This window comes from Carcharhinus amblyrhynchos, chromosome 7 (assembly GCF_965287045.1).
Source record: "Carcharhinus amblyrhynchos chromosome 7, sCarAmb.v2.hapA, whole genome shotgun sequence".
Taxonomy (NCBI): Eukaryota; Metazoa; Chordata; class Chondrichthyes; order Carcharhiniformes; family Carcharhinidae; genus Carcharhinus; species Carcharhinus amblyrhynchos.
In genome coordinates this window covers 82,633,212-82,657,074 of record NC_137330.1, presented here as the reverse complement: position 1 = coordinate 82,657,074, position 23,863 = coordinate 82,633,212, and the positions used below count along the sequence as shown (strand labels likewise).

General features: G+C 42.8%; 1 protein-coding gene across 1 annotated transcript in view; it reads right to left on the bottom strand.

The window, feature by feature from the left end:
* The window catches only part of me1 (malic enzyme 1, NADP(+)-dependent, cytosolic), a 468,354-nt gene that overhangs the window by 214,222 nt on the left and 230,269 nt on the right, over window positions 1–23,863 (bottom strand). The window lies entirely within an intron of this gene.

The window sequence follows — 23,863 nt, the reverse complement described above, 5'->3', positions numbered from 1 at the left end:
TATATTTAGATGGGAGAAGGGCAGGCCTCACACCTCCGCTTGTATGGAAAGGTGCAATTGGAAGGGGAAGGGATATTGGGGATTAATAAAGAGCTGGCGAGAGTGCTGTGGAGGATATGGTTTTCTAAAATGCTGAAAGGGAAAGTTTTTGTGGTGAATCACAGAGGTTGACAGGAATTGATCCACCGTCATCCATCAAATGTGGACGCTGGTGTGGGGAAGGTGTGAGAATGAGCCCATCAGAAAGGGGAAAAGAGGTGAGGACAGAAGTGGGAGAAAATCAAGTGCTCATCAAGCATGGTGGGTAGGAAATCCTTCACTGAGGAAAAATGAAAACATCAGAAGCACTGATATGAAAGGTAGCATCATCAGAACAGATGAAAAGGTGACAAAGAAAGTGGGAGAATGGAATACAGTCTTTAATATAAGCGGAGTGAGAAAAAGTGAAGTTGAATTTCCAGTGACTGATTGAATGAATTGCATCACAGGATTTCAATTTTTAAGATCTTTACTGTAACAAATAAACTAAATGCTGTATCAACTAAACATTACCCAAGAGCAACTAAACCTTAAATTACAGATTACCCTGATTAAGGTGAGCAGTAAACCCATACCACATACGTATACATTCTCCATAAGGAAAAATACAGTCAGTCCCAGAATCCAATGGATTCATATCTCCCTGCTTTGTCAAGTTGAAATGCCCCAGGACCATTTAAACTTACTTGCCTTAGTCTTCAGAGGAACACTGAACCACGCCCACTCCAGTGATTTTTCTCCCCCCAAATCTTGACAGAACAAGTCTTCCAGGATCATAGTACGCGATGTTACCATTTTACCTCATGTCCAATTTCTTACTTCTCACAATCTGACTGGCACCGGATAGCTGGTGGGAGGCTGATTATAATATTTTAATTCTACTTGTAATAGAATTTAAATACTACAAGTGACACCAGGGTGCAACTGTCCTGACTCACTTGCTGGTGAAGATAACGTATGGTCCTCATCAACAGGGAACAAACGTGATGGCCTTTCCAGTAGGACCGGAGACCAAGTACCCCCCCCCCCCAGAGGTTGGGAGCAGAGATGAGGTGCCCCTCGGGCAGTACCCACCAGGCACAGGGCTAATTGCTTGGTGGGGAGTGGGGTGGGGGGAGGGGAGAAGAGAATTCAGCCGCAGAGCCCAACAGCAGGGGGTGCGGAGGGCTTGGGTATGGATGCCAGCAGTAGCTGGGAGGAAGTGAATGACAGATGTGTGTTCTCAGAATACAGAACACAATGGTGCCCTCTGTTGCTGTTAGCTTTCATTGAGCTTAGGCCCCCCCTCCCCCTGCTGGCAGGAAGGAGATTTCACTTCAATATTTTTACTAGCGGGAGACAGGATTCCGTTTTTAACTTACCCAATGAAAAGTGCGATTCTTTCCTGTTTTCACACTCATTTGGCGTTTGGTAAGATTGCCCTCCATAAAACCCTGTAGTACAAAAGCAGGCCATTTGCTCCATTGAGCTTGCACTAACAATCTCACGCAGGCCTTATCCCCATAATCAAATTTATCTGACTAATCCATCTAACATTAAGGGGCAATTTTAGCATGGCCAATCTACCTAGCCTGCATATCTTTTGTCTGTGGGAGGAAATCCATATAGACACAGGGAGAATGTGTAAACACTCGCACACAGACGCAGGCAATCAACCAAGGCCAGAATTGAACCTGGGTCGCTAGCACTGTGAGGAAGCTGAGCTAACCACTGTGCCACCCTTCTTTAGATTGGCACAGGATGCATCTTTTCCACTAGCTGGCAGAGATCATCTCTCTGCTGACCACAGCAGTGTCAGCTTTTCATCCTGGTTCGACTTCTCTCGCTCTCCTTTTATTTTCTCAGAACCTGGGAGACCGAAGGTCTGCCCACAATTAACCAAGCTGCTCCTGCTTTTATTCTCGAATACAAAAAGTGTGCATTTGCTCCCACTAAGTTTCAATCCGGCTCTCCCCTGTATCCATGGTAACCAAGCTATCTAGGCTTGTTGCTGGGCAGAATTCAAAGATCACATGATCTTTGTTCCTCCATTTTACCTTAAAATTAGAGACAGTCACAAAACAATTTTATGAAACTTCATATTTTAACAACGGGCTACCTCCAGAAATGGAGACAGAATTTGTAGAAAAGAATCACAGATGGATCATATGGAGATGAGGGAAGGGTAGACATTGAAAATAATGTTGGTTAAACTTTCCAGTTTAAGGCAAAAACAGGAAACAGCACCAATATAGGCATTAGTACCATAGAGACGAGTGGACTAAACCAAAGAATGTTCTCTATACCCCAAAAAGGATAGACATAGCTAGGGCCATGCAGTTTCCAACAGCAGTAAATCTTTTATTTGGAGAAACTGAGTGGAGTTAAAAAGGGAAAGGTTGTTCAATCTGTGAATAAGTTAAGATAAAGGAGGTGGAGGAGAGGGAAGAATGTTGTGGGGATGGATTCGGACAGGCAGAGCCTTTGGAAGAATTAGCCTCCAGACCATCCCGGCAGACAACTGAAGTGTAGAGAGATCAATCATCCATTGTGAAATGGACACGACTGGGCAAGAAATTGGAACTTGTTGAAATGACAAAGGATATCAGAAGAGTAAGCAAGTTGAGGCCAGTCAGTTTAACATCTATTATTGGCAAGAGGCTGGAGTCAATAATCAAGGAGGAAAAAGTTAATCATTGCAGAAAGCTGAATGTAATCAAATGGAGTCAACATGATTTTAAGATAGATAAATCATGTTTGACAGATTTGCTCCAATTCTTTAAGGATGTAACAGGGAATGTAGATAGAGGGGAATCTGTAGATGTACATTTAGTTTTCCGAAAGGTATTTGACAAGGTGCTGCATAAGAGGTTGGTACATGAAGTAAAAGCCCATAAAATTGGAGGAAGTATGTTAGCATGGATTGAAAACTGGCTGTCATATAGAAAAGAGTGTTGGAAAAAATGGATCCTTTTCAGAGTGGAAAGATGTAAATCATGGAATACAGAAGTTACTGGCCCACATTTAAGAACATAAGAACATAAGAAATAGGAGCAGGAGTAGGCCATCTAGCCCTTCGAGCCTGCCCCGCCATTCAATAAGATCATAGCTGATCTGTCATGGCTCAGTTCCACATTCCCGCCCTCTCCCCATAACCCTTAATCCCCTCTCTTATCAAAAACCCATCAACCCGCGTCTTAAAAATATTTAGCGAGGTAGCCTCCACCACTTCAACGGGCAGAGAATTCCAGAGATTCACCACCCTTTGAGTGAAGAAGTTCCTCCTCAACTCCGTTCTAAACTGCCCCCCCTTTATCTTGAGGCTGTGCCCCCTAGTCCTACTGTCTTTTTTGAGCAGGAAGAGTCTCTCCACCTCTATCCTATCCATCCCATTCATCATCTTATACGTCTCAATGAGATCTCCCCTCATTCTTCTAAACTCTAACGAGTACAAGCCTAGTTTATTCAGCCTCTCCTCATAGCTCAACCCCCTCAACTCCGGTATCAGCCTAGTAAACCTCCTCTGCACTCCCTCCAAGGCCAAAATATCTTTGCGCAGGTGCGGCGCCCAAAACTGCACACAGTACTCCAGCTGCGGCCTCACCAATGCCCTATACAGCTGCAGCAAGACCTCCCTACTTTTATATTCAATCCCCCTCGCTATGAAGGCCAGCACCCCATTCGCCTTCCTGACCACCTGCTGCACCTGCAAGCTGGGTTTTTGCGACTCATGCACAAGGACCCCGAGGTCCCTCTGCACCGTCGCCTGCTGCAGTTTTTCGCCCCGTAAGTAATAGTCCTTCCTACCATTATTCCTACCAAAGTGGACCACCTCACACTTGCCAACATTAAATTCCATTTGCCATTTCCTGGCCCATTCGCCCAGCCTATCTAGATCCTTCTGCAGACTCTCCACACCCTCCGCACAATTTGCCGTTCCCCCAATCTTGGTGTCATCAGCAAATTTCGACACCCTACACTTGGTTCCCTCCTCCAGATCATCTATATAAATGGTAAAAAGCTGAGGCCCCAGCACCGACCCCTGGGGCACTCCACTAGTCACCATCCGCCAATCCGAATAGCACCCGTTGACCCCCACTCTCTGCCTCCTATTTGACAACCAATCCTCTATCCACGCCAACACCCTACCCCCAACTCCATGTCCCTCGACCTTCTGCAATAACCTCTTGTGAGGTACTTTGTCAAACGCCTTCTGAAAATCTAGAAAGACCACATCCACCAGCTCTCCTCTATCCACCGCCCGAGACACATCCTCATAGAACTCCAGTAAATTTGTCAGACACGACTTCCCTTTAACGAAACCGTGCTGCGTCTGCTCTATCAAGCAATTCCCTTCAAGATGCCTCGCAATTTCCTCCTTAATGACAGATTCTAACATTTTACCTACCACAGATGTTAAACTAACCGGCCTATAATTCCCCGCCTTTTGCCTGGCACCCTTCTTAAACAACGGCGTAACATTAGCCATTTTCCAATCATCCGGCACTTCCCGGAATCCAGCGACGTCTGGAAAATAACCACCAAGGCATCCACTATCACCTCCGCCATTTCTTTCAGAACCCTCGGATGCATTCCATCCGGTCCTGGGGACTTGTCCACAATCAGCCCCTCCAGTCTGTCGAGCACCGCCTCTCTAGTAACAGTAATGTCATTAAGACCCTCCAGTCCTACCACCTTTCCATCACTAACACCCGGCAAATTATTCATGTCCTCCTCCGTGAAGACAGAAACAAAAAAGTTATTCAATACCTTAGCCATATCCCCATCCCCTACCACTAGGTCCCCTTTCTCATCCTCTAAAGGACCAACATTCACCCTAGCCAGCCTCTTCCTTTTTATATATTTATAAAAACTCTTGCTATCCTTTTTTATATTAAGCGCTAGCCCAGCTTCATAGTTTCTCCTACGCTTCTTTATCAACTTCTTTGTCAATCTGTTGACATTTAAACCTCTCCCAATCCTCTTCTCGCCCACTACTCTTAGCTACTCTAAATTCCTCCGCTTTTAGTTTAACACTTTCCTTCACCTCCTTCGTTATCCACGGCTTATTACCTCTCCTCCTACTATCCTTTTTGACCATCGGAATAAATTTCTGCTGAGCACCAAGAAAGATCTCCTTAAAGATCCTCCACTGCTCCTCAACAGACCCTCCCTCCAACGCGCTCCCCCAGTCCACATTCGCCAATTCTTCTCTCATCCTACCATACTCCTCTCTATTCAAACAAAGGACGCGTGTCCGGGAACCCACTTTCTCCTCCTCCATCTGCACCAGAAACTCCACCATACAATGATCACTCTCCCCAAGAGGATCCTTCACCACAAGGTCCCTAATTCTGCCCGCCTCATTACATAGCACCAGATCCAAGATAGCTCGCTCCCTCGTTGGCTCCAACACACTGTTCGAGGAAACTATCCCGGCAGCATTCCAAGAACTCTTCCTCGAGCCCCCCGCGTCCAACATGGGTCGACCAATCAATATGCAGATTGAAATCCCCCGTAACTACGGCCGTCCCATTCCTGCACGCCGCACTTATTTGCGCGTTAACAGCCCCCCCACCTCCAGATCTTATTCGGGGGCCTATGGACGACACCCACCAGCGTCTTCCTCCCTTTGCTGTTCCTAATCTCCACCCACAATGATTCCACCCTCTGCTCCTTGGCTCCAATATCATCCCTTGCTACCACCGTGATGCTATCTTTAATCAGCAGAGCTACGCCCCCCCCCCCCTTTTCTCTCCTGCCTATCCTTCCTAAACACTTGATAGCCCTGTACATTCAGCTCCCAGTCCCTGTCACCCTGTAGCCACGTCTCTGTAATGGCCACCAGATCGTATCCATTTGTGTTGATCTGCGCCACCAGCTCATCCACTTTATTCCGAATGCTTCGTGCATTCAGATAAAGCGCTTTCATCCCAGCCTTCACCTGGACCTTATTTGCCGTACCACCAACTATACTCACGCCCCCTACTCCCTCTATTATTGGGACATCCTCGGCCTCTTCCCTTACCTGTACTCTCTCCTTAACTTTAGACCTCGTAACATCACCTACCCTCACACCCTCCCCCCTCCCCCCCCCCCCCCCCCCCCAATTAGTTTAAAGCCCTGTCTACAGTCCTCTTTACTCGATTCGCCAGCACTCTGGTCCCAGCACGGTTCAGACCAACCCCATCCCGCCCGAACAGTCCCACCTACCCCAATACTGGTGCCAATGCCCCATAAATTCAAACCCATTCCTCCCACACCAATCCCTGAGCCACCCATTCACTTCCTTAATCCTGTCAACCCTACGCCCGTCTGCACTCGGTTCAGGCAGTAGCCCAGAGATAACCACCTTGTCGGTTCTACTTTTTAATTCCATTCCCAGCTTTTCATACTCCCTTCCCAGATCCTCGGTCCGCATTTTGCTTACGTCGCCGGCACCCACATGTACCACAACGACCGGATTCTCACCCTCCCACTCCAGGTTCCTCTGCAGCCCAGCTGTGACATCCCGTACCCGAGCACCAGGCAGACAACACACTGTTCTGTGCACTTTGTCATTGTGACAAAGGACAGTGTCAATACCCTTCACCCCACTATCCCCAATCACTACTACGTTCCTCTTCCCCCTCTCTTTGCCTATGTCCTGCTGCAGCACTGTACCGTGTGCAGTTTGCTCACCAACCTCACCTGCCTCATTCTCGTCCAGCCTGGAAGCAAGAAGAGGCTGAGGCCTCCGCTCCTCACCCCACTTCCTCCTCCCAGCAGCCCCCTCTTGTCCCTGACCCTTAGAGTTAGCCAGTCTAGGGGGGGTGGATGTCACTTGCACCCTATTGACAATGGCACCCTCTCTCCCCTTGATGAGCCTCAGTGTTTGTAGCTCAGAGGCCAGCTCATCCACCTTGAGCTGGAGCTCCTCCAGCAACCTGCACTTACTGCAGATATGGTCACTGGGATGGACCCTGGAGTCCACCAGTTCCCACATCATACAGAAACCACACATCACATGCCCCTCCATTATTCACTGTAGTAGTTTTGAAAAAAATTTTTTTGTTTTTTTTTCCCTTGTTTTTCAAACGAACTCACCTGGCCTTTTTTCCCCCAAGCCCTTTTTGATATTAAGCCCTAGTAGCTCACTCTGCTTCCCCCTCACTCCGCTGCCCGCTCAGACGCTGCCCACACCAGGCCTCCTTTTAAACCTGGCGCTGATTTAAAGCTGATGTCCCACAACTGCCTGCTAACCACTCCCTCAGAATTCTTAAAGCAGTAAATACAATAAATAAATGCTTTAAACAGTTCTACAAAGAACAAAGTGCTTTAAACTTATTTTAAACAGGTTTTTAACTGGTAAAATCTTAGCTCTCTCTCTGCTCCTTCACTCGTCTGCTCCAGCAAACTTCAAAGACCTAGTGGCACACTCCTATTTACTGTGTTCTTGTGAGATTGTACAAGGGGAGGAAGGAAAAGAAGAAATCAAGATAGAAAGAAATCACTTCTGTAGGGCAAGTTTAGGCAAAAGCAGTGCATCCATCAAGTCCGTTTTTTGGTTGAGGGATTTGGGGACTATCAGATCCTACCTAGAGCTTGGAGGGAAACTCTCCAGAGATTCTCCCAGACTTCTCCAGAGGTCTTGGGAATGGTGGTTTGGTGATCAGTGTTGGAATCATGGTCCAGGGGAGTAGGAGGAAGGCTCAGAGCTGCCATTCAACCTCTGCTTTATGGGGGTCTGCAAATCAAAATACAACGGTACCAGCTTTATCATGAGATTTGAGGTTTGGACCTAAGAAAATAGAATGCTGCAGGTTCAGAAGGAAGTACGTTGGACTGAATGAGGGAGCAGAGAGCCTGAGACAATCAAGATTACACTAGCATTCTCAATGAAATGATCTGCAAGGAGTAAGAGACCAGAGATCCAAGAGGAACAATTATTGCGTTATTATTGCTACATCAGATGGAAATATTTCTCTTTGGTACCCTGCATTAACTATCAACCGGGCAAAAAAAAACTCCAGTCTTCCTTTTGAGCTGCTGTATTCTTATTTTAAGATCAAATAGCACTTTATGCCTTTCAATATATTGTACCTGAGCGTAAGTGCAGTGAAATGCTGACTCAATTTTTTTTATTCATTCGCTGGTTGACCACCATATATTACCCATCTCTAGTTGTCCTTATTCAGATGGCAGTTGAGAATCAACCACGTTGCTGTGGCTCTCGAGTCGCATGTAGGCCAGAGCAGGGAAGGACGGCAGATTTCCTTCCTAAGGGACATTGTGAACCAGATGGGTTTTTCCAACAATTGATAATGGTTTCATAGTCATCATAGAACATAACAGCACAAACAGGCCCTTCGGCCCACGAGTTGCGCCGATCACATCAACACCTACCAATCTATAGACCTATCTATAACCCCCAATCCCATAAAACCCCATATACTCATCCAGAAGTCTTTTAAAAGACCCCAACGAGTTCGCCTCCACCACCACTGACGGCAGCCGATTCCATTCGCTCACCACCCTGAGTGAAAAACTTACCCCAACATCACTTCTGTACTTTCCTCCCCGCACCTTAAATCTGTGTCCTCTCGTAGCGACCATTTCAACCCGGGGAAATAGCCTCTGAGAATCCACCCTATCTATTCCTCTCAACATTTTATAAACTTTATCAGGTCGCCTCTCAACCTTCGTCTCTCCAGGGAAAAGAGACCCAGTTCCCTCAACCTAACTTCATAAGGCATGCCTCCCAGTCCAGGCAACATCCTTGTAAATCTCCTCTGTACCCTTTCAATAGCTTCTACGTCTTTCCTATATTGAGGCGACCAGAACTGCGCACAGTACTCCAAGTGAGGCCTGACAAGGGTCTTATAAAGTCGCAGCATTACCTCCCGACTCCTAAACTCAATCCCTCGATTAAGAATCCATCAGTGGATTCTTAATTCCAGATGCTTTTTATTGAATTCACATTCCATCATCTGCCATGACAGGATTCAAACCTGGGTCCAGAACATTAGCTGAGTTTCTGGATTAATGGCCACCCTCCTCCCCCCCCCCCACCATTCATAAGCAGAATAAAGTTTAACAGTCACTGTCCATTGTATTTAATTGAAATTCCCCTCTGATTATATTTGAAGACCCACCTTTTGGAATGCATTGTCCTTTCACCCACTTTTGAACTGTATAATTATCTGTTTTGACATTTAATCACTCCTGCCCTCCAGCTATCCTACAATGAACCCGTCAATTTTGTTCTTTTCCTGACACCAATGTTTTACCTGGACTCTGTACTTGCTTCTAAACTTCTTCCAGCTCTAACGAAAGGTCACAGACCCTGAAACATTAACTATTTTTCTTCCCACAAAGACTGCCAGACATAGAACACTACAGCACAAACAGGCCCTTCGGCCCACAAGTTGCGCCGATCACATCTATACCTACCAAGCCATAGAACTGTAACTTCCAATGCCATTAGATCCCATACACTCATCCAGAAGACTTCTAAAAGACCCCAGCGAGTTCACCTCTACCACCACCGACGGCAGCCGATTCCACTCACTCACCACCCTCAGTGAAAAAAACTTTTCCCTAACATCTCCTCTGTATCCCAGCACCTTAAACCTGTCCTCTCGTAGTGACCATTTCAGCCCTGGGAAATAGCCTCCAAGAATCCACCCTACCTATTCCTCTCAACATTTTATAAACTTCTATCAGGTCGCCTCTCAACCTTCGTCTCTCCAGGGAGAAGAGACCTAGCTCCCTCAACCTATCTTCATAAGGCATGCCTCCCAATCCAGGCAACATCCTTGTAAATCTTCTCTGCACCCTCTCAATAGCTTCCACATCCTTCCTGTAGTGAGGCGATCAGAACGGCGCACAGTACATAAGAAATAGGAGCAGGAGTAGGCCATCTAGCCCTTCGAGCCTGCCCCGCCATTCAATAAGATCATGGCTGATCTGTCATGGCTCAGTTCCACATTCCCGCCCTCTCCCCATAACCCTTAATCCCCTCTCTTATCAAAAACCCATCAACCCGCATCTTAAAAATATTTAGCGAGGCAGCCTCCACCACTTCAACGGGCAGAGAATTCCAGAGATTCACCACCCTTTGAGTGAAGACGTTCCTCCTCAACTCTGTTCTAAACCGCCCCTCCTTTATCTTGAGGCTGTGCCCTCTAGTCCTACTGTCCTTTCTGAGCAGGAAGAGCCTCTCCACCTCTACCCTATCCATCCCATTCATCATCTTATATGTCTCAATGAGATCTCCCCTCATTCTTCTAAACTCTAACGAGTACAAGCCTAGTTTATTCAGCCTCTCCTCATAGTTCAACCCCCTCAACTCCAGAATCAGCCTGGTAAACCTCCTCTGCACTCCCTCCAAGGCCAAAATATCCTTGCGTAAGTGCGGCGACCAAAACGGCACACAGTACGCCAGCTGCAGCCTCACGAGTGCCCTGTACAGCTGCAGCAAGACCTCCCTACTTTTATATTCAATCCCCCTCGCTATGAAGGCCAGCATCCCATTTGCCTTCCTGACCACCTGCTGCACCTGTAGGCTGGGTTTTTGCGACTCATGCACAAGGACCCCGAGGTCCTTCTGCACCGTCGCCTGCTGCAGTTTTTCACCAAGTACTCCAAGTGGGGTCTGACAAGGGTCCTATAAAGTGCTGATTGTTTACAGCATTTCCATTTCTTATTTCAGATATCTAGCATCTGCAGTATTTGCTGTTGTGGAAGGAGTGCCTAAGTGTGATTTACAAGGTTGCCTTGACATATGTTGATTTTTAAATAATTCAGCTTTCTGCTTTAAAAAATCTCCATGAGTGCGTGTGCGGGGGAGAGAGAGAGAGAGAGAGACGGGCAGACAAGTTACGTTGTGTGCTGGTCTCCATTTGGATTTGTGGCTTTCACTGCAACAAGTACATGAAATTTTCCTGCTCACTCATAATTTACAGTTCAGTGCCCGAAGACACAGAAAACTGCTTCCTATTCTATGCCAAATGGGGAAGACATTTTATCCAGCTGTTGCTTCACTTTCACACAAAACCAAGATAAATCCAGATTACAGTAATCTGCATTTGCATACAAATATTTCAATTATTAAAAAAAATTGTGAATCTATTAAATTCCTAGGTTTCCCGAAACAGATGTTTTGGTAAGATTGTTTTAAAGAAATCTATAGAAGTGTTGAATAGTGTCCAATAAATCTGCTATGTGAGAATGCTGAAGTGAACAATTGTTGGCAATTTCCTGTCAAAAAACTTTCCATTCTTTCAAAGGAATCCCAACACAGTTAACCTCAATATTCAAGCTGTCTGCAAATGGAATTTGCTTTGGAACTGTCAGCCTACCCACAAAATACATTACTAATAGCCTCGTCTGCAGTGGTCACAGCACATACTTGAAGTAGGTTCTCATCATTGACAGCAGCATTTTGTGTGCACTTTCTGCAGGATTTCTGAATCATAAAACATTTGTTCACGGGCCACGAGAAGATTAAAGTAAATAACACAAGGGGGCTACAGCTGAACTAAGTGTATAAATAGTAAACAACGTAACCAACAATCGCAGAGGGTTAAGGACACCAAAAGGTTTCCACAGGGTCAAGAGAGGCATGCTTGCGTCTCCCAGCTGGATAACTAATTTTAGAACATATTCCAATTAACTTTATCTGAGTAGCCTATAGTACCAAGGGTTGAAGCATGATGAGGACAGAAATGGGATGATAATTACTGCAACATTATTTTCAGGGTGGTATTTCTCCTCCCCACCCCCCAACCCACTAATATCTCCCATCTCCACTCCCATTCCTGGTGTCCAGAGACTCCAACATTCGAGCCATAATGTGCGCAGCCAACAGAAATATTTTAGATTCTTCAAAAAAAACAAGGCGGTTTATGGAAATTAGGCTCCCAAAATGATTCAGTAATCTGTGTTCAGATGATAATGTAAAAACTACTGTCATACATCCAAATTATTGGTGTATGGCAACAGGTTGATACAAGATAATCTGTCAGAACAAAACTGGGAAAACCTATATTGGTCTCTACAATTGTCAGAGTAGAAACTGTGTGACATTTAGTAAATATTAAGTGAACAGTTTCATGTAAGGCATGAACAATTAGACTCTTGTAGCTATTGAGCACCAACCAGATAGATAATTTAGTTACCATGAAATATTTGGGTCACACAGAAGAGTTTTCATAGTACATATTCAATAACAATATTGCTCAGTCTGCTATATTCACTGTAGAAAGCTGAAGAATGCCTGATTGTATAGTACTTTTTCCAATATTTACTGCATAAGCACAGTTACTTTTAGTGAGTGAAAATCATGTGAAACAGAATGAAGATCAATTATTCCTGTAGCGTGGTGACTCACAGCAGTAGCTCTTTTAAAGCTGTGAGTGGCAAATGATTGTGCCACATCTTAAATTCAGAGGATTAATGAGAAGTGAAGAAAGCTTAAGCATATCAGCCAGTTATTCAGTCCAGTGAGTAAACCACAAATGAAAGAAGAGAAAGAAAAAACTTCAAGCATATTGCACGATTAACTGATTTACTCGCCAGCAGTTTCATAGCAATACAACAATGTTTTTCTAGGTCTCAGTTCTCGCAACTATTGCTCAGTTCTGTTTGAGAAAGGAACAATATAATCATACCAAGTCACTCATCTGTTTTTAATTTCTTCATGTGATTTTCTTGGATTGCATTTAAAAGTCACAACTATGCATTAAATAGTTACAATGTTAAGCAATTACACATCCTATAGTCATTTGGATGGATAGATTTTTGGGGTGATTTGGAAATGTCAATCGTGTTAATTTAAAGCAGTCCATCTGTCAGATATTGGTTTGCAGAAAGTACAGGGTACTGTCAACCTTAGTATAGTGGCAGCTGCCTTGCTTCCAAGCCAAGAGGTTGTAGGCTCAAGTCCCACTTTAAGAACCTGTGCACATAATTTAGGCTTAAACACAGTGAGCTGCACTGTTGAAGATGTTGCACTCTGTTGATACCCTAAATTGTGGTGCTGTATGCTCATTCAAATAAAATGCACAAGATTCCAAATACTACTTGAGCAGGAATGGTTACCCAGCGTCTTGATCAATACTTCAGTCAGCATGTCCAAAACAGTGCCTTGATATTCCTTTCACTGTTATAAAGACTTGCTCTGTGCAAATTGGCTACTGCAATTCCCTACATTGCAACAGTCACTGCGCTTCAATAAGAATTCATCAGTTGTGAAAAGTTGCTGGATGGACAAAGAACATGAAAGTTGCTATGTAAATACAAATTATTTTCTTCACAACAAGACAGTCAATGGAACTCTAATTCATTGTGTTACGTCAAGGATTGCCTACAATCCTTTTACATGGCAATTTCTAAGCCTGGCAAGTAATTTAGTAGCACAGTTCAAGAGATATGCAAATAAAATTGGTGCCAGACATTTATAGATGCAGCCTACCACACAGTGTGATTTGGTAGCTATCTGTGGCCTGTTCACTGAATGAGACAATGTGAGGCAGAGGCAAAAAACATCAGTCATGTTTTCTTGTATTTAAATATTCTACTTTTTATAGATAGTTTTTTCAAGCAAGGCAAAATAACAGGTTATTAAATTATAAACATGGATTATGATTGGAAAAGAAAAAGACACCAAGTTTATTACTAAACATGCAAAACTCTGGAATCTCTGAAAAAGTTTAAAAATTGAGTTACCTCATGGGAATGTGCTGCTGATCTTTTAAGAGTAAACTATTACACCAGACAAAAAGGTTGGAAAGATCTCAATATAGACAAGATGCCAATTCAAGTTTTCACAATTCATTTACACCTGCAATATCTTTGCACACACACAAACCAGTGAAGAGTTACCTCCAGCTTGACATAAAGGCTTCTTGCAAAAGTGACACAGTTACAAACAGTCTTCTTCTAGTGAATTTCTGACCTTGCACTTTATGCTTCTCACCCAACTCTCAAGAGTATGGGATTTTTAAGCTCTCTGAAAATAAAAACTACAAGGCTCTTATGATAGTGGTTAACAGAACAGTTATAGAGCTCAAAGAAATGATCAGTTTAGGAGAGATGCTATAGAAAGACTAAGCTTAGGGAAAACATTTAGTTGTTCTGCAAGAAGAATAATTGAGTTTGGAATACAGGTTTTGCGTGGCTTTTCTGCACGCTATAATTCAGTTACGTTTCAAGCTACAGAATCTCAAGTGACCTCTCAACAGCACTGGGGAATACCAAACACTCTCAATGTTGACGTCCCTTTTTTGCCACAAAGTAGATGCAAACACAGTAATCAAATATAAACAAGTATTTACTAGCTGTATCTATGCATATATTACCAAAACATGATTATTTTATTTGACAAATAACTGAAGCTTGTCCTTTGTCATCTTTAGTGCGAGGAGTGATGCTGCCTCACTTACTCTCACATCTGCTTGATGCCAGGGGTGATGGTGGAGAGCTGTTTCCAAAGTCAACAAACCTTAAACTCTAAATCCATCTCTCACTTTAGGGGTTTTAAAACCTCTTTAAAAATGTACATATACAAACAAACAGAAACCTTTCAAACGATAGACTTCCTACAGTGCAAAGAGGCCAGCTGGCCCATCGACTGTGCACCAAATCACCAAAACAGCATTGTACCTAAGCCTTCCCTTCCGCCCTATCCCTGTAACCCTATGCATTTACCATGGCTAATCTATCGAATCTATGAATCTTTGGATACCAGGGACAACTTAGCACGGCTGAGCCACTTAACCTGGAAACCACAGCACCTGGAGGAAACCCACGCAGGCAAGGGGAGAACATGCAAACTCCACACAGACACTCGGCCAGAATTGAGCTCAGTGCTAACCACTGGTGACTCACCAAACTCCGAGACATCAAGGTTCATAAACAAGACCTAAACGAAACATTTTTACGTTTTTTTTAAAAACTCACACAAATATATAAATTCAACTTAAAAATAAATGTATTGTTCATGACAATCATCAATACTAGAGGCTATGTGGAAAGGCATAGGTTAAAAGCCCTTGGCTAACAATTTCCATTTTGGAATGTACAAATGATTAGAGTGGTATTGCACTAATTTTAAAGGTGATTTTACTCAAATGTATTTGTGTGTCACCCAAAAGTATCATCTCCCATGAATCAGCACAAATGGCAACATGTCAGAAAATAATAGTTGTAATGTCTTATCCACCCACCACTTCCAAAAAGCACAATTTTTAATTATTGGGAATCATTTACACGATATGGAATCATTTTAGTTATACTGGTGTTACTTTTAAATAGGTCCTTGTAAGAGCCACTTTGGACACCTGTAAACAGATGATTAGCAGATAGTTATTAATTTGATCTGGAGGTTATGGCTTCCAAGCTGATGCTCTTTTAAACTACTACGAAAGATGGTGGCATCAGTTTGTTTTTTTTTGGATGAAAGCAAAGAGAAGTGAAACTTAGCAGAACTCTTGCCCCTGATGTTTTTCCTGCATCCCATTCAAAAGCACAAGGAGCTGATAAAAGATCATTCCATGGGTCATTAAATGATGACTCTGTCTGAGGCCAGAACTCTCCGTTCACCTGACAAAGAGGGAAACCTCGAAAGCTTGTGAGTCTACTATCAAATAAATCGGTTGGACTAAAACCTGGTGTTGTCAGACTTTTTACTGTGTTTACGCCAGTCCAATGCCGGCATACCCACATCATTAAATGATATGCAGGAGGTTGCCATTCAGCCCATCATTTGAGACTAAAGCAAACTATTTGCAATCTTCTTGTCAAATTTGACCTCAAATTGATTTCCAACCACATAACCTATTTGCAGCTCCACAACATTTCCTAAGTTGGCACATTTCAGTTATTGTGCTGCTGAAACACTCAATGTATGTCTCCATTACTTTTAGACAACTATGCCAATGCTTGCCTGACTAGTCTTGCACCATACATAAACTTGAGCTCATCGGAAATTGTGCTGCTCTTATTCTAACTTGCATTCACCCATCACATTATGTTCATCAATTTCTTTTTTAGAATTGAGGACACAATACAATACTTCAATTTAAAATTCTCACCTTTGTTTTCAAATTCCCCAAACCTCTAAGCTTCTCCACCATTCAAGTACAAGATCTCTGTGCTCCTTCAATTCTTTCCTCTTTGTACACATCTAATTTTAACTACCCATCAATGGCAGCTTTGCCTCAAGTTGTTTAAGCCTATAACTATGGAATCCCCTTCCTAGGCCTCTAACTCGTCACCTTCAACTTGAAGCTTCAAGTCTCTGCTTAAAAGCTAGTTCTTTGCCCATGCTTCACTTCAGAGAAGTGAAGTATTCAGAGAAGTGTTGGATTGCCCAACCCCTTTCTCCCAGCATATGTTGGTCAATAAAGAAATGTCTTTCACTAGCATGCTGTAGTTGTGAATCTTTATTAAAGTTAAGCTCAATACTTAGCCTCTGAAAAAAACCGTACAGTCATTGAACTACGTTCAACACTATAAGAGTTCAAAATGCTTTTGGTGTGATAAACAATGTTGATTTGAAAACATTAAGATGTCTTGGAGGCATCCTGCAGAACAATCATTATCCAAAGCACTGGGAAAAAAAAACTACTAACATTTTGGGAGATGGTAGTGTAATAGTCATGTCACTGGACCAATGATCCAGAAGCCCAAGTGGGTGCTCTGGGTACATGGTTCAAATCCCACCGTGCATTAAATTCAACATAAAATTTGGAATTCTGGCCTACAATCTATCAGACTATTGTTAAAAAAAACCATTTGGTTCATCATAATGTCCTTTTGGGAAAAGGATATTCCCTTGTTACCAGATAACGTTTACTGGTCACAAGTAGGCTTACATTCACACTGCAATGAAGTTACTGTGAAAATCCCCTGTAGATCTACAGTAAATGTAGATTGGATTGTTGATACGGATTTCAGTAGAGCTTTTGACAAGGTCCCACATGACAGACTTGTAAAGATGGTAAATGCACATGGGATACAGGGTAATTTAATAAAGTGGATTCAAAATTGTCTCCTGCAACTGAGCCAGAGTGATGACAGAAGGCTGCTTTAGTGACTTGAAGCCAGTGTCCAATAGATATCATAGGGATCTGAGCTGGGTCTCCTATTATTTGTCATTTATAAAGAAGACATAGGCTACTGTGTGACTGATTTAATTTATTGTCACATGTATTGAGATAGTGAAAATTATTGTTTCATACACACTATATGGGCAAAAAGACATGTTAGTAGGATGTTGAAAAGGCATATGGGACACTTTCATTTACCAATTGAGGCATAGCTTGCAAAGGAGGGAAGTCATGTTGGAGTTGTATTGAACATAAGGGGCAGCATGGTGGCACAGTGGTTAACACTGCTGCCTCACTGCCAGGGACCCAGGTTTGATTCCCAGCTTGGGTCACTGTCTATGTGTAGTTTGCACATTCCCCCCATGTCTGTGTGGGTTTCCTTTGCATGCTCCAGTTCCCTCCCACCCCAGTTGATAAGACATGCTAGCTTATGTGAATTAGCCATCCTAAATTGTCCTTCAGTGTACCCAAACAAGTGCCACAGTGTGGCTACTAGGGGATTTTCACTAATTTCACTGCAGTGTTAATGTAAGCCTACTTGTGACACTAATAAATAAAACTTTAAAAAAAAACTTTGGTGAAGCCACAGCAGAAGAAGCGTGTGTAGTTCTGGTTGCCACGTTATCGGAAGAATGTGATTGCACTGGAGGAGTGCAGAAGTGACTGAGATGTAATATTTAAGTTATGAGAGAGGCTGGATAGGCTTGGGTTCTTTCCAATGGAGCAGAGAAGGTTGAGGGGTGACCTAATTGAGGAGTACAAGATTGTGAGGGACATGGGCACAATGGACAAGGAGCGGCTGTTCCCCTTAGCTGAAGGTCAGTCATGAAAGAACAAAGAAAAAACCAGTCCAGGAAACAGGCCCTTCGGCCCAACGAGCCTGTGCCGCCACTTTAATATTACGAGTCCCGCCCTCCACCCATGACCCTTATCTATGCTTACGGCATTCCACATTGAGGGAAAACTAATTTAGGGACAATTTATTACCACCAATCAGCTTAATAGCACATCTTTGGGGTGTGGGAGGAAACCGGAGCACCCGGAGAAAACCCACGAAAGCATGGGGAGAATGCGCAAACTCCCACAGACACTGGCCCAAATCCATGTGTCTGCACAGCAAACAGTGATAGTCACTGAGCTGTCGTGTTGCCCAGCATCTGGTCCTGTTTAAGCGTACACTAACGACATGAAGTACTAGGCTATTCTCGAACAACCAAGAGCAGCCCTTGTACGACCCATCGCGTGTATGCCCCTCATTGGGCAACAAGGCGGACCGACTTAAAACCTGTGAATTAAGAGAAAAACATTAGCATCATTCCACATCCTTATACATTACCAGGAACGTCCCAAGGCTACTGAACCTTATTTAAAACAAATCTCCTATATCCCTCCATCTCCAAACCACTCACGTGCCTGTCTAAGTAACTCAAACAACTCCAGCGTACCTGCCTCCACCACCTTGCTTGGCAGAGCATTCCATGCCCCCACTACCCTCCGTGTGAAAAACCTCCCTCTGACATCCGTGTTATACCTCACCCTAAGCCCGTGGCCCCTCATACTGTGCGTTTCTAACAGAGTAAACAGTGGTAAGCTTTTTCCTGTCTATACCCGTCATAATCTTATGTATCTCTATTAGATCTCCCTTCAGTCGCTGTCTTTCAAGGGAAAACGACCCCAATTTGCTCAATCTTTCCTCATAACCAAGTCCTTCCATACCAGGCAGCATCCTGGTAAACCTCCTCTGCACTCTCTCCAGGGTCTCCACGTCTTTCTGGTAATAAGGCGACCAGAACTGGACACAGTACTCCAAATGCAGCCTAACCAACGTTCTATACAACTGCAACATTAGACTCCAGCTCTTATACTCTATACTCCTTCCTATAAAGGCTAACTTTATAGGACATGGGTTCAAGTTGACGGGCAGGAGGTTTTGGGGGGGCGGGGTTAATGACAGGAAAAAAAAACTTTACCCACAGGGTGGTGATGGTCTGGCCAATGTGCTGCCTGGGAGATGGTATAGGCCAGTTGTCTCTCATCCTTTAAAAAGTATCTAGACGAGCGCTTTACACATCACAACATTGAGGGCTAAGGGCCAAGACAGATGGGACTAGTTGGGAGTTCAGGTATTTCTAATGTGTCGATCCGAACTTGATGGGCCAAAGGGCCTCCTCTGCATTCTATAATTCTATCAATCTTAATTGTCCTCTAAATTAGCCTAGCAAGCCTCTCAGTTCAAGGGCAATTAGAGATGGGCAAGAAACACTGGCCATGCCAGTAACACTCAAATACCACGAATTTTTTTAAAAATTCAACCCTCTAAGAATACATCATGTTCAAATCAATTACTTTCCAGAAATTTTTCTTAATATGCATTGCTCATTAAAACTTGACTCTTTTTTCTGATTTGTACCAGTTTAATCCTACCTACCCTTTCGTTAAAAACGCTCGCTGCATTCCCTAAACAACAGGAGGATCTGTTTGAGTTTCCGTTAACAGCATGCTTGCATTCTCAATGGAGACAGCAGCCATCAGCCTGCAATGCTTTCACCCCTCGTAATGTAGAAAAGTTTCATTTTATTTCCTCTCCAGGACATTATTTTTCAGTTCAGATATTTACAGACAAACCTTGGCACAATATCAAAGCTCTTGCTGTAAGCTAGAGTTTAATGCAGACATTTACTGCACACAAATCTGTGCATGTAATAAAATTATTTTAAGAGATTCTACAGTGATTTAAAACTTTTCTTTCATCTCAGAATCCAAAGTTTGATTTCCATGCTGCTCAGTTAGCTGAACAGGCAAGGGTCGTGAATTCATAGATTAAGGAAGTTGAGAAAGAAATTTGATGGTTCGCAAGCTCGCTTGCTACCAAACTGCATGCAGCTGAAAAGGTGCATTTGAGGTCATGAAGCAGGGAAAATAATCGGGTTGAATCATATTTTCCATGGTTGAACAATCTACCGTGGGCCCACACATGACGAATCATCACTTGGTTACGGAATGAGAGGGCAGATGTGACCACACTAAACCACAACCAGCACAAGTCAGTACATTTAAGGGAGGGAAGCAAAAAAAAATCAAAGTTATAGTTACAATATAAATCTCAGCTGCCAGAATGCAGACAAGAAAAAAAGAAAAAATCTAATTCTCATCTAAAAGTGTATACACCATGGGAAATGGCATACCAGCAGTGTTCAATGAATTAATGGGGTAATTTTTCTTTAAGTCATCACATTAAAGCACAAAAGAAAGTTGGGCAAGTGAGATCTGTACACCAAATGCAAAGCCAAATCAATTTTTGCTTAAATGATCAGAATATGAAATGGGCTCCATTACACAAGGATGCAGCTCCTCAATTAACTTTCTACTTGCACAGAGATTTATGCCCCAATGCAATGAAGTAAAATCTTCCCCAAAATATTTGTGAAGTTGTACAAAGCAATTGCATTATCCTTGCATAACATCATGCAAACTTCATGCACAACACTCCATTAGCTTTATGGAATCCAAATGCGTTCAAATGATAAACACAAAACCACATTATCTATTCTGCTGCAATAAATCTGTCTCCAGAAAGTATACAATGTATCTACTTGCAATGGAGCATCAAGAATTCATGCTACAGGAAGAGCCAGTGTCAACAACGCAGCAGTCCTGTTCTTTATTTTAAAATTATTCAATCTTCTTTTCAGAACACTAACAATCTATGGAAGAAAGCAGGTTTTCGCTGTGAAAGCCAATGTCACCACATTTACAAGTATCTGCAAGAGTGATGAGAATAATCAAATGTACATTTCAAGTCCCCATCCCATTGAATAGATAAAAATGACATGATTAAAAAGGGATACAATGCTGTTGTCACATACATTAGGAAACAGAATGAGAAACTGAGATTTTAAAAGAAAAGTCAGTAACAAAATGCTGTATCTACATTGATTGCAGGTCAAATTTAAGTGAGGAATCTCATTGCTTTAGTTCATTCAGTAACAAAGTATTGAAAAGCACCATAGCAATTCCAATGCACAATGGTCTTCTGTTTTTCACTTTCTTTCCACTAGACAAGCAAAATAGTCAATCCATCAACCATTCATCCATAATTACCTTCGAACATTTTCTCCGCTTTCAATGATGGCCTATATAGAATCCATCTGAAGGTCCTTTACAAAAAGATCACAATGGACAATCTCTAGACCCCATCCAACACTGGTGACAATGCAATGGAACATTTTTTTCCTTCTCTAATTTTCTTGTCTCTCCTGCTGAAGGTTTTATTCCTCAATTTTATTCAGTGTTATTCTGTCCTCATTCAGCATCCATTTCTAGTAATGGTTTCTATAATGCAGGCAACAGCAGCAACCTTGGCGAATTTTCCTTTCCCAAACTCAGATACCAAGGTTGATTTTTGCATCCCTCATACTAGCCTTCATCTTCCAGAGTAAATGGCATCCATATTTGACATCAATTTTTAAACTTGTGTACTTTATTTTGTTATGCATTTTAAGCTTCTGGTTAATTTTCCACACTGATAAGAAATGCTGAACAATTTGCTGACGTTGACCATATACTTCAATGGCCCACAAATACAGGACAACAACATAAGACAGTCACCAAGAAATCCAATTGGGAATTCAGAACTAATTTGATCACCAAATAGTAGGACTGGGGAACTCACTACTACAACTGATTGAAGCAAATGGGAGAGATTTATCAAAGAAAAACTGGATATACGTATCTGAGGGAGAAGGGATTAGAGGGTTACAATCGTAGATGAGATGGGAAAGAATGGGAGGGGCCACCAGTGGAGCGTAAACCCTGGCATGAGTTGGTTGGATCAAATGGCCTGTGGGTTTTATATATGATTATAAACTCAGAACACTGCAGGAGATTACCCAGTAATTTAAAACCGGTGCCAGTTCAATTTCAAATGAACATAGAATGTAGCTCAATGGATGCTCTGTCACCATTTTCTTTCCCCACTTCACTCAAAAAACCCAGTATACTTATTTGCATTAATCAACCACCTGCTTCCAGTTTTTGAATAACAATTTTAAACAAATCAATGAAAGACAATCTCATTGAAACATACAGGATTCTGAAGGAGTTTGATAGGGTGCATGCTGAGAGATTGTTTCCACTGGTCAAGGAATTGAAACACAGAAGGGCATGGTCTCAAGATAAAGGGGCCAGTCATTTAGGACTATGAGGAAGAGCAATTACTTCACAGAGTTGTGAATGTTTGGAATTCTCTGTCAGAGAATTGTGGATGCTCCATAGTTGAATATATTTAATGTCAGTCAGGCAGATTTTTACCACACTCCCACTTTGGGTCCATCACACTCCCATTGCCTCCTGCTTTTGCTCTCCTCAGAGGCTCTCCCAGATCCCAATCCCAGGATTTTCTCAGCCTCCTGCAGTACAAACTTTTTAAAATGAGCAGCAGGCCATAGCACATTTGCAAGCTTCCTCTGGCACACTGATGGGAGCCACTGATCTAGACCATCACTGTAAAGGGGCTGGAACTAGGATCTGCGAGTGTGCACTGAGGGGAGCGGGGGAGGGGAACTGTGAGTGTGGCAGACCCAGAGCAGGACTGTGGTAGTAAAGAGTGTGGGAGGAGACAGAGTGCAAAGCCATTAGCACAGGACTTTCAGGTAAGATGCTCTTGACTTTGCTGTTGTAGAATGGGTGAAAGATGTGTTCAGTGTTGTTGGCATTCTGATAAGCTGTTGGAGTCAGAGGAAGTGTTGCTGGATTTTTTTTCAAAGAATACAGACCCATCAGCAGAAAACCTGTTGGCTCTAATAGGGGCTTTATTACAGTCCTTATTCAACTGCAGCATGGCAGGGAAATGGAGCACAGGCAGCAACTATTTTTAGAAAGCTTGAGCGTTGCATGGATTTCATCACTTCTATACTGGATCCAAATAACAACTTGATACAAATTATTCCAACATTCTTTATCTCATGAAATAGCGAAAAATCTATAATTGTTGTAAAGACTTAGGAGCCAAAAAGCTTTATGAATGTTTTCTTTTAAATATTTGTGTCTGAACCCTTCAGAGGCTTAATTTTTCTAATTTTAAAGTGTTTAGGAGATTTTTCTTGTTTTTTTCAAAAATTGTATCGCCTTCAATTCTCAGCTTTAATATTATCTGCCCAATTGACTTAATGTGCCTGTCCTTTTGAGGTCACCTGGACTCCATTACACTGTTGTTAACGTTTCACTTGGTTGTATTTGCTGCTAATTGAGAGTTGTAATATTGTTTATCAATTACCTGGGTAGGTAGTGAGGTTTTTTGATGAATACCCATTCATCTGTCCCTCTTGTATTAGATACGCTTGCACCTATGCCTTCTGCAGTTGTGTATTCATCCACATCTTAGATCAGATGTGATTGGATGATTTAGAGCAATAGTTCCCACCCTTTTCGATAAGATTGCACATTTCAAAGAAACAAACAATTCCACGGCACACTGACTTTTTCAGCCGAATCAAATGCTCATTAATGTCACATTTAGTTACGTTTACTGCGGCTATGGTCTTACTCGAAAGATTTGCAACATACAAGTACATTCAACGGATCAGAGAAAAATTCAAAATTGAGTAAATAGCAACTTACTGGATTAGTGGGAAAACTGGGGCTGCTGCTATATGCTTTTGATCTGGGGAGGAATTGGTGAGCAGGACAGTACTCACCCCCAAAAAGCAATTATTGCTGGAGATGGATGGGGAGGTATGTGAAGGTGGGGATAG